At 43.3% G+C, this 14,620-nt stretch overlaps 1 protein-coding gene across 2 annotated transcripts in view; it reads right to left on the reverse strand.

The window, feature by feature from the left end:
- LOC306939773 (BCL2/adenovirus E1B 19 kDa protein-interacting protein 3) overlaps positions 1-13,323 on the reverse strand; it is an 81,385-nt gene extending 68,062 nt beyond the window's left edge. Inside the window, exons 1-2 of one of the 2 annotated variants that reach the window (XM_079524464.1) lie at positions 12,963-13,323; positions 11,512-11,630 (exon numbers count right to left, since the gene is read on the reverse strand). The gene's annotated coding sequence lies outside the window, so the exon portion shown is untranslated. Of the gene's footprint in view, positions 1-11,506; positions 11,631-12,962 lie in introns of both variants that reach the window. The other variant, XM_079524463.1, reaches the window with a different exon arrangement.
- Between the last annotated feature and the right edge of the window lie 1,297 nt (positions 13,324-14,620).

The raw sequence follows: 14,620 nt of genomic DNA on the forward strand, positions 1-14,620 counted from the left end.
TGGTTTAAGGTTATTGTAGCAGTCAATTTATATTGGGGGTCGGGAGGGGGCGGGGCGGGGGTCCCGAGACATTGCCAAAGCATTTCCGGGGGTCCCCGGCCAAAAACGTTGAGAACCCCTGTCATATACTGTAGTAGAAAATGTTGAAAAATGTAAAAAGAAACACATCTCCCGCCACTCCCCACCAAGGATAGCGACTCGCGAGTATAGCAGATCTACAAACACAACGCAAGGTTTCTACATCTGCAAATTTTTTTGCCAGTATAAAATAATAAGCATAAAATAATCTAAAGAAGATGAAATATGGGCGATACAAGGTTTGTGCCCGACAGCGACGATATGACTGTTTGGTTGATGATGTTTGATGACACTGTTTGAGGACTCACAGGTGTTGTTACTGTGCTGAAAGTGCATCTTCAGCAACTACAGGTTTGATATTGGTGCAGGGAGGTGAAACAGGAAAAAAAGAAAAGTGCTGAAGTCAAATAAAACCCAAGAAGTTTAGTCTGCAATATTACTACCGAGTTAGGATGCAATTAGGAAAGGATGAAGAGAATATAGTGTGTGTGTGTGTGTGTGGGGGGACGGGTACTCTGAAGAGAGGTAGCTGCATATATATATATATATATATATATATATATATATATATAGCTGTGGGGTGGAAACCTTGTGTGTCCAACACTGTTACGTTGCAGAAAATAGAAAAATGTTATTCCAAATGGATTCATTTCAATGTACCGGTAGTTATTATTTATCTCTTGTGAATGCTTTTTTTAATCGGTTCAATATTTATACAACCCACACACTTTAACAAACAATTAAACACTTTCTTTCAGTTAAAAAAAAAGGCAAAAAAGGAAAACCTGAACTACAAGCTCGTAGATTGGCTATTTTTGACACTGTAGTATGATGAAGTAGGGCATTCATTTACAGAAACATGACAAGTTCAAACATGTAGATACGAGGTTTCTGCCCGACGACAGAGACAATATAACAGATGAAAGGAACCGAGCATACACGGAGTATGAAGACAAAGATACAGAGAGAGATTGAGAGGATTCATCTTCACTAATGGACGAATGAGGGTCAGAACACCAGCTTTTATATGTCACAAGATATATTTAAAATAAATCAATTATGACCCATATTCAAAACTTTTAATATAATTGATAAAATGCTACTACTGCACATACAGTACACACACACACACACACACACACACACACACACACACACGCACACGCACACACACACACACACACACGAGCTGAGAGATTATATAATAAAATATATTATAATAAATGAGACGTACGGTAAGAGAGTTTAGTTCTGTACATGTCAGAGCTATTCTGCTTGGATGCTTTATTTCAGATATGGATTACTGCTCTATAAAATTATTTTACCACAACTGCTTTGTGTCATTCTGTCATTGCGGCTTCAGGCGGTTCTCTGAATTTAGAAGGTTAATAATGAGTCATTTACACTAGGAAACGTGCTTTAAGACTTAGCCATGTCTTAAAGTCTATTATATGAAGTATATAAAGAGTGTGTGCCACACACACACACACACACACACACACACACACACACACACACACACACACACACACACACACACACACACACACACACACACACACACACACACACACACACACACACACACACACACACACACACACACACACACACACACACACACACACACACACACACACACACACGATTTGTGCTGAAACGTTGCTCAAATATTGAGATATAACTTGTTGCTTGTTTGTTTTATGTTGTTGCTGCAGCTTTTTGTATCGCTGCTATTTTGGACAGGGCCCCCTTCTTGAAAAATACGTCTCAACAAGACACAAAGACTGACATAACAGTACTGACATGACTGACGTCATAGACCGGTCACATGCTGTTCCACTTCCACAGGGAAGCCACGTCCGATATCAGAGCCTGTCGTGTGTGTGTGCATGCGTGCATGCATGCGTGCGTGTGTTTAGATTATGCGACACAAGGAGGGCATGCATGCAGAGCATCTTGGCTCTCATACGGCTGCTGCTCAGACACACAGCCCACTTTTCAGTGGTGGAAAGTAACTAAGTACATTTACTTCAGTACTGTACAGTTTTACTTGAGTATGTCCAATACTTTTACTTCTACTCCACTAAATCTCAGAGGCAAACACTTTGGCTATACATTTTGACTATTTTCTAAATATTTGTGTACACTTGAGAACTTGAAATGGGACATTATGCATAGTGAGTACTTTCTACTTTTGGTACTTTAAGTACATTTTGATGCCAATACTTTTGTACTTTTACTCAAGTCCATTTTGAATTCCGGACTTTTTGTACTTTTACTTGTAACGGAGTATAGTTCTACATTGCAGTATTGAGACTTTTACTTAAGCAAAACAATTGAGTGACCCAAGACCTGATGTTGAAAATCAGTGCTTTAGAGGATTTGAGGCTCAGAGTGAGAAGAGTGTCGTTGTTGGCCCACCATGTCTTTTATTTTAGAGGATGAGGCTCAGAGTGAGAAGAGTGTCGTTGTTGGCCCACCATGTCTTTTATTTTAGAGGATTTGAGGCTCAGAGTGAGAAGAGTGTCGTTGTTGGCCCACCATGTCTTTTATTTTAGAGGATGAGGCTCAGAGTGAGAAGAGTGTCGTTGTTGGCCCACCATGTCTTTTATTTTAGAGGATTTGAGGCTCAGAGTGAGAAGAGTGTCGTTGTTGGCCCACCATGTCTTTTATTTTAGAGGATTTGAGGCTCAGAGTGAGAAGAGTGTCGTTGTTGGCCCACCATGTCTTTTATTTTAGAGGATTTGAGGCTCAGAGTGAGAAGAGTGTCGTTGTTGGCCCACCATGTCTTTTATTTTAGAGGATTTGAGGCTCAGAGTGAGGAGAGTGTCGTTGTTGGCCCACCATGTCTTTTATTTTAGAGGATTTGAGGCTCAGAGTGAGGAGAGTGTCGTTGTTGGCCCACCATGTCTTTTATTTCCATTTACACAACCACTGCACTAAGAACAAAGCATCGGGGAGGAAGGCAGCTGATTGTTTCGTTGGTTTGCGGAACAGTTATTGGAGTATTGATGTTCCAGGCTGTCTCATCAGGCTGAACAGTACATACACACTCTCAAATGTTCCGGAGGGTGATCTCTCTCTGTACATGTTTTCAGAAAAGTGCCCCTGGCCTGAGTGTCCAGAGATAGTGCACTTGGCTGAGCATTTGGGCAGCCGCACTGTCGCTGCCAACTTTTCTCTTTCGCTTTGTGCGTGCGTGCGTGCGTGCGTGCGTGCGTGCGTGCGTGCGTGCGTGCGTGCCAAATACAGCTCAACAGAGGTCTCAGGGCTCTCAAAATGAACTGCACCTCACGCTCCAATGAGGTGCAAATGTGGAAAACACAGGTGTGTGTGTGGCCATGTGTACTCTGGGATCCATTATAGGAACGGCATGGCTTCATTATGTGGATCTCAGACCTCACGTGGCCAGCCTGTGAAGTCATCTATTCTATGATGTCATGGTGGCTCTCAAACCTTTTCAAGTCCAGGACCCCCAAATTGATATATTTTGTGGATAAGGGGATAAAATGATAGTGATGCTGTTATTAACACATTTTGCTGGGGACCTCCTGGAACCCACCCAAGGACCCCTGAGGGTCCCCAGACCCCACTTTGAGAACGACTGATCTATTATCTAGAATGACTGTCTTTATTTGCTTACAGGTTTAAAGATGTGGGTGAAATCTGTTTTTGCGTAAGCTCTATCATTTGTGTTGCTTTTTCTGCAGGTTAATCCATTGAGACCTGGAACGCATCCATGTCACGTTAGCGTTTAACCACATTAACCATTAACCCATTTTGGGGCGGGAACCCGTTTTGGTGTTTTAAACATTGTTATAATTTAGCTATTGAAAAATAGCAGATCTACAAGCTCATAGCGCGCCACCGAGTGGCGCGCTATGAACTTGTAGGTCTGCTATTTTTGAAAAATCGTTAAAATGTGCCTCAAATCTTTCCGAAAATTGTCATGATTTAGAAAACTTTTTTAAAATTTCGACGTCAGGCCTGAATGGGTTAAGCATAAGGCGTGAAAGCTCCCAGCAAGCACGGTCAGGACCTGCAGGGCAAATTAGTGACGTCTCAATTGGGGCCAGATCAAATCAAACCAAGACCAGTCAGATCTGGCCCAGAATATCTGATACCTGATTTCAACCAACATAAATTCTGCCCACTAGGACGGGATGAATCAGAGAGAGTCCGATCGAGGCCAGATCAACTTAAGTCATATCATAACTAGTCAGATCTGGCCCAGAATAATCTATATTATTTCAACTGGTGAAGACGTCCTGGAAAAGATCATCCCCATTATGGGCTGGGATCTGGCCTAGTCCTGAACGTCACCGGAGGAGTCAGAGGACGCCATCATATCATCATGATGTTGGGTTGCTCAGATCAGTGCAGCCTTATGATTAGAGAGTCTGCCCTGAGATTTGGGAGACTATACAAATGGCACCTGATGCCTCCCTGCTTGGCACTCAGCATCAAGGGTTGGACTGGGTTAAGTCCCTATACGACATACTAGCATCATGTCCAGGGGGTGTACTGTGTAGCTCATGTGAAAGTGTAATTCTAGGGGGTGTACTTGTACATCATGTGACATACTGTACTAGCGTCATGTCCAGGGGGTGTACTTTGTACCACATGTGACATACTAGAGTCATGTCCAGGGGGTGTACTTGTACATCAAGCCACCTCATGCTACAGAAAGATAGGCTCCTGACCTATGGGCCTACTCATGACAAGTTTCAAGCCCAAACACACCGGCCGACCCTCTTATAGATGGCTAGCCACGCCATTAAAAGCACCCTACATCGGAAATGGGAGCACGTATTAACACTTCACACAGACACATAATTGTTCTCTCACCAATACAGTGCAGTCTCTCTCCCACAGTTCTTTCTTCTCCTACACAACGAGGTACATATTGCCTCCGTGCTGCTGTGAGGAGTGTAGAGTTGTCAGTCATTAATCCGCTACAGCACGGCCTGTAATCCTGATGACAGACTGGAGCACGTTTACCCAGAGAGCAGAGCACGGAGGATCTGAGCCAGCCTGCAGTGCGCTACAAAGAACCCAGGGAGAAAAGGAGTGTGCATGGTTGCGTGCGTGCGACACGTGCGTGCATTACTACACTTGTGAGGGACAGATGTCCCCACAAGTAGTAAATAGACGGCGAGGAGGATTTTCCTGGTCCGCCAGGTGTGCGTGTGTGTGTGCGCGCGTGCGAGAGAGGGGGGGGGGGCGAGGAGAAAGGGAAGGAGATATATGAGAAAGGGAGTGAGCAAGAGAGAGGGTGTGTGAGAGACGGGAGAGCATGAGACAGAGAGAGAGATGGAGGTTGGGCCGAGGCAGGTAAGTATTTAGTCAGCAGCGGTGCAGCACTATTGAAGGGGGCTGGAACACAAAAGAGAGGAAAGCTTCAGATTGAGAGGAAGCGAGGCAGCAGTTTTGTCACAGTAAAGCCTCATATAGGTTTTGTCGCATTATCGTGACGCTCACCAAAAATAACAGATGTTCTGCAAACAACACCGCCGTCAAGCGACGAAGCAAAAAAGAAAGTGCATGGCTTTAGACATACAGTAGCTGCTGCTGTAGTATAGCAGGTGGATGGTCTTGAGGTCGTCACTAGTTATCCAGACTTATCCCCGTCAAGGCCGAAGAGCAGCGAGGGAATATAAAAGACAGTTTTTCCATGCGATTTGGTATCAGGCAATTGAAAATGGGTAATCTACAACTTCAGGTGGTAGCAGAGCTTGCAGATCGGCTGTCTCCGGCGCCTGACACCATCACACGACAAAGTATAAATTATGCAAAAAGGGCTGTGGAGGAACACCGGGCCTATTTTAAGCCCCCGTGAAAGAAACATCAAGGGTCAAAAGTTGGTTCACGCAATTCATTGCAACATCACTGGCGGGCACCCACTGGAAATGAAGGGAGAGGCAGAAAATAACTGTGTCTGGAGGCATCAACAAGCTTGCATAATAGGCATATGAAAGCAAATACAACTGTCCCTGCATACTGAGAGAGCAAACAGCCAAGCTATACAGCAATGCTGCACGAGTCATTGAGCTTATGGCTGCTATAGCGAGTTCACTTTATTATGTGGCGATGTTTCACTTTAACACACTCACAACAAAAGGAGGATGTTACAGTCAATCAGACATGACTGACATCACATCACTGGTCAAATTGAGTATGTGTAAAACAAGCAGCTTATAAAGCCACCGGCCAAACTGCAGCCATTCCCATGGGGCCCACTGGGATATTGCAAGTGGGCCCCCAAATAATTGGCACAACACAACACTGTAAGATGAATGTATTAATAAATACAAAATAAAAATCACACCCGTGTGAAGTGAGGGGCGCTTTACCAACATCACATACATATGACATCAATTTAACATCACAAAACCAGAAAAGGCTTGCATGGAACGTGCTAGTGCTACTGGATGGATTTTTATCATTTACTGAACTGTGCTATGGATAAACAATGATACATTACAGTAGGCCTACCGGTATGTATACCTTTTCTTTCAACAGAAATGGGGACATGGTTAATGAACAGAAGGAACATGGATTTGATTTCTCTCACACACACACACACACACACACACACACACACACACACACACACACACACACACACACACACACACACACACACACACACACACACACACACACACACACACACACACACACACACACACACACACACACACACACACACACACACACACACACACACAGTAAAGAAAGAATGTCTTCTAAATGCTAACAGTTTTCTGAAAAACGTATTTGCAGTGGTGCTCAAAGCCTCAAACCTTTTCATGTCAAGGAACCTCTAAATAGCTAATCAGGTTCTGTGTTTTCAAACTGTCGGAATACAAATGCAAAAATAGTCCAAACAAACCAAAGTAAGGTATATAATATTATTCAAAACTTTAGAATGGAACATTTAGACACCCTGCCCCAGGGGTGCACACAGGAAACCCATAGCTGTATCTGTGTACATTGACAGCTTGCAAAACAGTAAGAAGGTTCATGACTGTGTTTCCACACAAGGTGCCCAAGAACATTTTCTGACAATTATTTTCATGGGAATTTAACGCTGTTTGAGAGAAAACGTATGAACATCAAAGTCGGTCTCTCGAGGACCTGTTGGATAACTTCAAAGTCGTTTGACTGCTTTGCCGAGAGGTGCTTTTTCTTTGTTCTGTTCAGCTTTCATCCAGTTTATTTTCTCCTCCAAAGAGCACTATATGATAAAGAGTGTGCATATTGAACCTTTAATTTACAAGTTCAATGCAAAAGAAATAATTGGGCATTTAACATTCATTCATTCATGCATATGATGATACAGTATACTGTTACTGTATATACTTGTTCGACGATCTTGCACAGTGAAAATAGTTGATCTACAAGCTCACAACGTGACACATTGCAACACAATGTGAGGGGGGGGTTAGAAGTTAGCCAGCCAATTGTAAAAACAACAAAAGAAACATATGCATCACCCCCACCCATGCACAGCCCATTGTACATTTACAGAAAACTGACTTGAAATTGTCACAACTGTAATGTGTGAGATTTTACATAATTCCATAGGTTCCATCACATTGTACAGGGTATCCTTTTATTTTGTCACAGTTTAATACGTGTAAAGCCTCATGAGAAATGTGCTATATTACCAGGTGCTCCCTTACCTCAGAATTGATAAAGTATACTGAGTCGGCTTTCTTTCTCAGAGCAGCGAATCAGCAGACCACAGAGGCTTAATGCAACAAAAAAAGAGAGGTATAGCTACAGTAACAGTATGATTCCAGTTAATTAGCAGATATCCTCCGGTATGCATCACAATTATTATTAACCTCATAAATATGAAGCTGATCTCTCTAGCGACATAATTATGACACCAGTGCTCGCCAAGACCAACGTCTGTACAGTAATAATCCATGTTGTGAGGCAAAGAAAATATTGTAAACAGAATTGTCTCACTGCATAAACCCATGATCCTCCTCAACGTTTATTTTTTCATGTTTTATTTCAAGGATACCCCAGTTTGATTTCCATTAGCCCACCCCATTTTGATGTTTTTCTTTACTGCATTGTATGTTAATTTAACTCTGAGAGTGTACAAGTGGAGTCCATTTGTACCTACGCACGTGCATGCGTGTGTGCGTGTGTGTGTGTGCGTACACACCCATAAGGATACAAATGAGAGTTACAGACCTGCAAGGGTCCATTTGGTTCCGAACAATAAATAATTTAGCTGGGGGTGGGGTGGGGACCCCCTTGGAAACAAGCCTGGTTAACCACTCCCCCTTGAAAACCCTTGGTTAACCAGGCTACCTGGAATCCCCTCAAGGGGTCTCCACTTTGAGAAGCATGGCTTATTTAGCGAATGCTAAATAAATGAAAAAAAGAGGACTAAACCATAATGAAGAGAAGGATGATTGTTACTGGTGCAGAGAACAGCGCTTTCTAATTATATGTCCAATCTACAAATCATGCAAATGAAGTCATGCATCATTTTGACTCCAATCAGAAAACACAGTGATGGGGGAAATAAAAAGAGGAATCCTATTTTGCTAAGATATTTTCTAATTTATAGGCTTTAGTGCTGTAACTGCCTTATGCGACATTCTGAATAGACCGAAACAATATCATCACCAACATGTTTTGTCAGTTCTAACATATCATATACTAAATACAGTTGCGTTTCAGAAGGATTTTGTTTTTCTGAAATAATTATGTCTCAAACCACCCTAACCCCACCCACCCACTGCCCCAAACAGAGTACTGTACAATATTGCCTGTTGTGCACCACTTGCGGGGCCCCGCGGCACACCAGGAGGTGCCCGAGAGAGCACAGCTAAAAGGATTTTGAAGGACCCCGTCATCCCAGCAATTGTTTGTTGGACTGTTTGCGCTGCGTTCAGGCAAACATCAGCTCTCGTCACAAAGCCACTACAGAAAGAGCTTTTTCTGCCAGGTCAACTGACCTGTAAATATCTGCTCTCCAAACAGAGCGCACACAGTATTTTGGTACAATAGTACAACCTCCTTGCATAAATTTTACATTTTTGGAATGTACCCACAGGTCAAAACTGTTATAGTTCACCCAATAAAATGGCGCTGGAGATGCTGGCTTCTACTGGCCAGAAGGCTCCACTGCAAGCTCTACAGTAGCAGTAACGGCTCTGCATTAAAAAAATACATCCTCAAGATCCACCCAAGTTTCACTGCCAAGGAGACTGTATAGGAGTATTTCCCTACCACAGCTTTTACTGGCTTTTCCCAGACCTCACCCTCCTGTTTTACTGACGAGTTGCTCTTTCAGTGCTTGGGTCCCCGGCGACACCCATGACTCCCCCGCTACGCTGGTGGCTCGCACCAACAGTGTCTATCAACATCCAGGTTGAAATAGCATCTCAACTCATTGGCTGGTCTGACAACGAAGCGGCTGCCCACCTTGTGTGGGCATTGGAAGGATAAGCGCTTCAAGCGCTCTGTCCTGATCAACTCCAGAAGCAAGAGGCAATACGTTTCAGGTCAATACTTCAGGGACTGTTCCAGCTCATGTAAAGACAAGCAGAATGCGTTGAGGCAGTCAGATAGGCCGATATCTATCACTCGACTGCAAGCTGCAAAACAACAAGTTCAGGCATATATCGACACAGGATCTTCTCTCACCAGGGTCCGTAGAGGAATTCTGTCCGATGGCCACTATGTACCATATCTACGGTGCTCTCCGGGAGTCTCACCCATGGTAACGCGGATTCAGACTGTGACAGGAGCTTGCAAGCACAGCTGCAGTGTTATCGTCCAAATTATTGGACGATAAAATGCTGCACCATAATTTTGGGCTGGCGGATATCCAGTATGAGTGCATCATCGGTCTGGAAAATGGTCTACTAGAATGTCAGGGAGCAGTGGTGGATGTTCTGTGGGCACACATCCATATGGGCAAAATGACAATTGTTCTTTATCAGTGCCAGAGCAAAAGAGCCAAAGTAAGCAGCGCCCCTCAGGCACAGCAGGCACTTACCAACAACAGCCAGCCAAGATACTGTTGCCCCAGCCCAACCAGCTATCCAACAACCGACGGGAACAAACAGCCAAAGTAGATGCCATGGACAGTCAGTGAACTGCCAGCACCTGCCCCGTCAGTACTGACCTATCAGAGAAGATCCATGCAGCCGTGGGGGAGCTCTTCCAGCAGCACGGACTCTCCCCTTCACAATAACATCTCCTATGGGACCCTTTGAACGAATCCCTTGATTTCTTTGGATTTTGGATAGAGAGCGATTCTTTGACTATCGCTCTCTATCCTTTTTAATACTCTATGGGCCAGGCCCAGGGGTAGTATGTCACAGCTGCACGCCCAGTGACATTGAGTATTTTGAGTCAACTCGTCTGGGAGAGAGAGAGTGCATGCGTCTGTCGGGCAAATGCTGCCAATATAGGCCATGGTTTTAATTCTTAGAACTTAAAGTTTATACTGAAGGTAAATCAAGGTCGGATTTGGCTGAAACTTTGCCTAAATATGGAGATGACCGACATCACAGTAGCACTGATGTCATTGATGACTGATGACACCACACTGTCTTGTTATCTTGAGTTTCATCAAGAAATAATTGATGTCTCCTTTTGGCTGAGCGGTATGTTTGGTTTCCCCCGTGGGAGACCCAGGTTCAAGTCCTGGGTGTTACATTAGAGCCGTGATCCGGATCGGGTGTCCCGGTGGCAGTGGGGGGAGATCACAGAGTAGCTCTACCAAAGGTCTTGAGACATTGGGGGCATGAAGACTCGAAGTAAACAATATGATTGTCACTGGTGAGTATTTCTCATCAAAACTAGATTGATCATATACTGTAGTTGAGGCATCATTCACTCAACCACCAACCACTGCCAAGGACTTATTTAACTTATTTTTCATGAAATCCCCAATTTTCACACATGCCAAGATGCGACTCCAAAGGTGGGCGAGAAATCACAAATAATTGCTCCATTGGTTAGAAATTGATGATTCAAAATGTGGTCTTGTTCTTCTTCTTCGAAATGAAAATCGTCAATTGTCTTGAAGGAATGAAATTTGTAGATTGTCTTGAAGAAATTAAATTTGTTTCATTGAATGACACACACACACACACACACACACACACACACACACACACACACACACACACACACACACACACACACACACACACACACACACACACACACACACACACACACACACACACACACACACACTTGTTTACAAAGCCAAAGTCAGAAAAAGTTTTATTCATGACGTTAGTACGATGCAATTAAATTGTTAATTTTTAATTTATTCAAGCAACAATTCAAGTCATAATCGTGATGGGCCTAATGATGTGGGTTTGTAAGATAGCGTGCATTAGAAGGGCCTACACCATCATTGCCCGCTACTCACCCTACCGCTGTCGCTCCAAGGATGACTCCGAACCAGGAAGATGGAGAGAGGCAGGGAGCCAAATCTGTACCTCTCTCTGTTGTTTCAAGGATGATTCCAGACAAGGGTACCAGGCATCATTTTCCTTTTAAAACAAAACAAAACAAAACAAAAGTGTACAAAAATAAACAAAACACGTAAACAATGTGTATTTTGAAGGGTTAGAAAGAAATTATTTTGGACCTAAATCTGGCATAATTGGGTGACATTTCACCACACTTGTGTGTCTGTGAGGTCTTGGAAGGCCCAATTTGAGATTTTTAAGTCTTTAACCATGAAGCTCAGTGGCCTTGTGGTTAGAGTGTCCGCCTTGAGACATACTAGCGTCATGTCCAGGGGGTGTACTTGTACATCAAGCTGCCTCACGCTACAGAAACAGGAGATAGGCTCCTGCCCTATGGGCCTCATGGCAAGGCTACTTACTTACTTATGAAGCTCTCAGAAGGTTCCCCCTTCCATGACTGTTTTCCAAAATATTTAATTCAAATCATCTGGGTACTGTACTTAAGTAGCCTAGGCTACTTGAGTAAAGGTCCCTGCACACCGGACGCGTTTTCTGATTTTTAGCTGTGTTTTTCCATCGGTTTTCCGAAAAACGCGTCCAGTGTGCAACCACCTTAAATGTACTACTTAGCTATATTTACACCAGTGCCTCAAGCCAAATGTAACTCTCTTCACCATAGCAGGTGAGGCAAACCACCATATCCCAATCAGTTTGGTAAGTCAATTAACTCAACTATGGATAACTAAGGCCTGTGAGTCATCTACACAATTAAGGTCCCTGCACACAGAGCGCGTTTTTCGGATTTTTAGCAGCGTTTCTCCAGCGGTTTTCCGTAAAACGCGTTCAGTGTGCAACCACCTTTACTCTTAAGGTACACAGTGAAATGAAAAATACGAAAAATACAACAATGGATGCCAAGAAAAAAGGTAAAATTCTCATTTGTGTGTTTTTATATCAAAAGCCCATGCATAAAAAGGCAAAAAAAAAATTGCCAACGGTTGATTCGGTCTGGCTTATTAGCCAGTCTAGGTGGAATAAGCTACGAGGGACCCTAGGGTAGCAACGTCCAAAATTCAGAAAAGCTAACCAAGGGTGCCGAAAGGGGCTAGATCACCACGTGTCCAAATAGCAAGAAATACTCCACTAAAGTCAAAGTTCTCAAGTTACTTTACACTACTTAATCTAGGCCTGCATCTCATGATCTCAGCATCACAATCAAACAGAGCTCAATAACATATACTATTAACTTCATATCACATCACACAAAACAACAATGTCAAATTCAACGCTTCTTCCGAACTAACTTATTGCTGCTTTACCAAGGAGCATCAAAGTGAAATTACACGCAATTCAATCAATTCCTTTAATGCTAAGCAGCTAATTATAGCTTAAACACCTGCAGAAGAAACTCACCTGAGTTAGAATGGAGGACTTCTGTTTCACCATCCTGGTAAAACTTTATACTACTGACGAGTCGACTCTACTGTCTGGACGTCCATGTCAAGACATTTTACATCACGAGTTGTTTGAATCTTTTTACTTAAACTGAGCTTGTAACAAACACAGTGCGTAGGCTAGTGTGTGTGTGTGTGTGTGTGTGTGTGTGTGTGTGTGTGCGCGCGCGCGCGTGTAAACATATGTTTCTCTCTCTAGAGAGAGAGAGAGACCAATTATTTGTTTACAAACATTGGGACTGGGCACACGGGTGACTGTTTCATGTAATTAATTCCCAACAGATCTCCAAACCTGTTGTTTTGGGGAGCGCTGGTTTCAGTCGTTTCAGTCCATTCAACCTCCTCTTGTGAGTTGGCTAGTGAGATGCACCCTAGGAGACATTTATACTTCAAAGCCCAACAGTGTTGCGCACAGAGAACAGCTGATATACAAGCTCACATCGCATCACAGATGCGACTGTTGTGAGCGTGAACGAGGTCTGCGTGCGCGACAACATCGCGGGACGAAGCATAAATTATACTTGATGGGCTGCAGGTGCGCGTGCAGCCGTGGACAAACCGGCACTGCTGCCTTTATCATGAGCGCACCTCCCGTTAAATGGTAAATGGTGCATTTATATAGCGCCTAGATTGTGCATTACATTCACCCATTCACACACACATTCATACACCGATTGCGGCGGAAGCCATGCAAGGTACCAACCAGCACATCGGGAGCAATTTGGGGTTCAGTGTCTTGCCCAAGGACACTTCGACATGTAGCCAGGAGGAGCCGGGATTCGAACCGCCGACCCATGGATCATTGGACGACCTGCTCTACCTCTTGAGCCACAGTCACAGCGACTGGAGGTGTGGTTTTGAGGACTGTTTTGAATTGCTATTATTGTTCAAACACAACAGAAACCAAGGAATATATATTTCAAGGGCGAGAGATCACAATAAAAATCCTAATCATTCTTCCTCCACACTGGGAGAAAAACAGCATCTGAAAGTTTGATGGGGCATTTTTTAGAGTGCAGTTAGAACTTTTCCATTGCATCTTATGAGAGGTGGTGTTCTTCTGCAGCCCTTATGCGCGCATGCTGTTTCTTATCAGTATGACGTCGTCTGATAAGGCGTCTACAGACTTAATTTTCCTTATGGCACTTCCCCCCTGTTTTACACATAATTTTAATAATAATAATAATAATACACTTTATTTATATAGCACCTTTCATAAAATGCAACGCAAAGTGCTTTACAGGGCAGAAGAAGATAAAAACATATAATAACGTTCTTCTTTTGATCATAATTGACCCATACAATTATACTGAATGCCAAGTCTCCAAGATTTCTTCAATTATGTATGTAACACTGATTTACTATAGGCTAGCAGTGCACTTCATATTGTACCATGTGTTTATTTGCTTATTTGAAAAGGATCCCATAGCTGATGCCATGGCAGTCAGCTAGTCTTACTGGAGTCCCACAAAACATATTAGGCTACAAAACACAAAACATTAAAAACAACTACAACATACATTGCATTCATTCACAGTTGCAAGACAGTCGGACAGACGGACAGAAAGACAGACAGACAGACAGACAGACAGACAGACAGACAGACAGACAGACAGA

Source organism: Electrona antarctica, assembly GCF_951216825.1.
Source record: "Electrona antarctica genome assembly, chromosome: 16".
Lineage (NCBI taxonomy): Eukaryota > Metazoa > Chordata > Actinopteri > Myctophiformes > Myctophidae > Electrona > Electrona antarctica.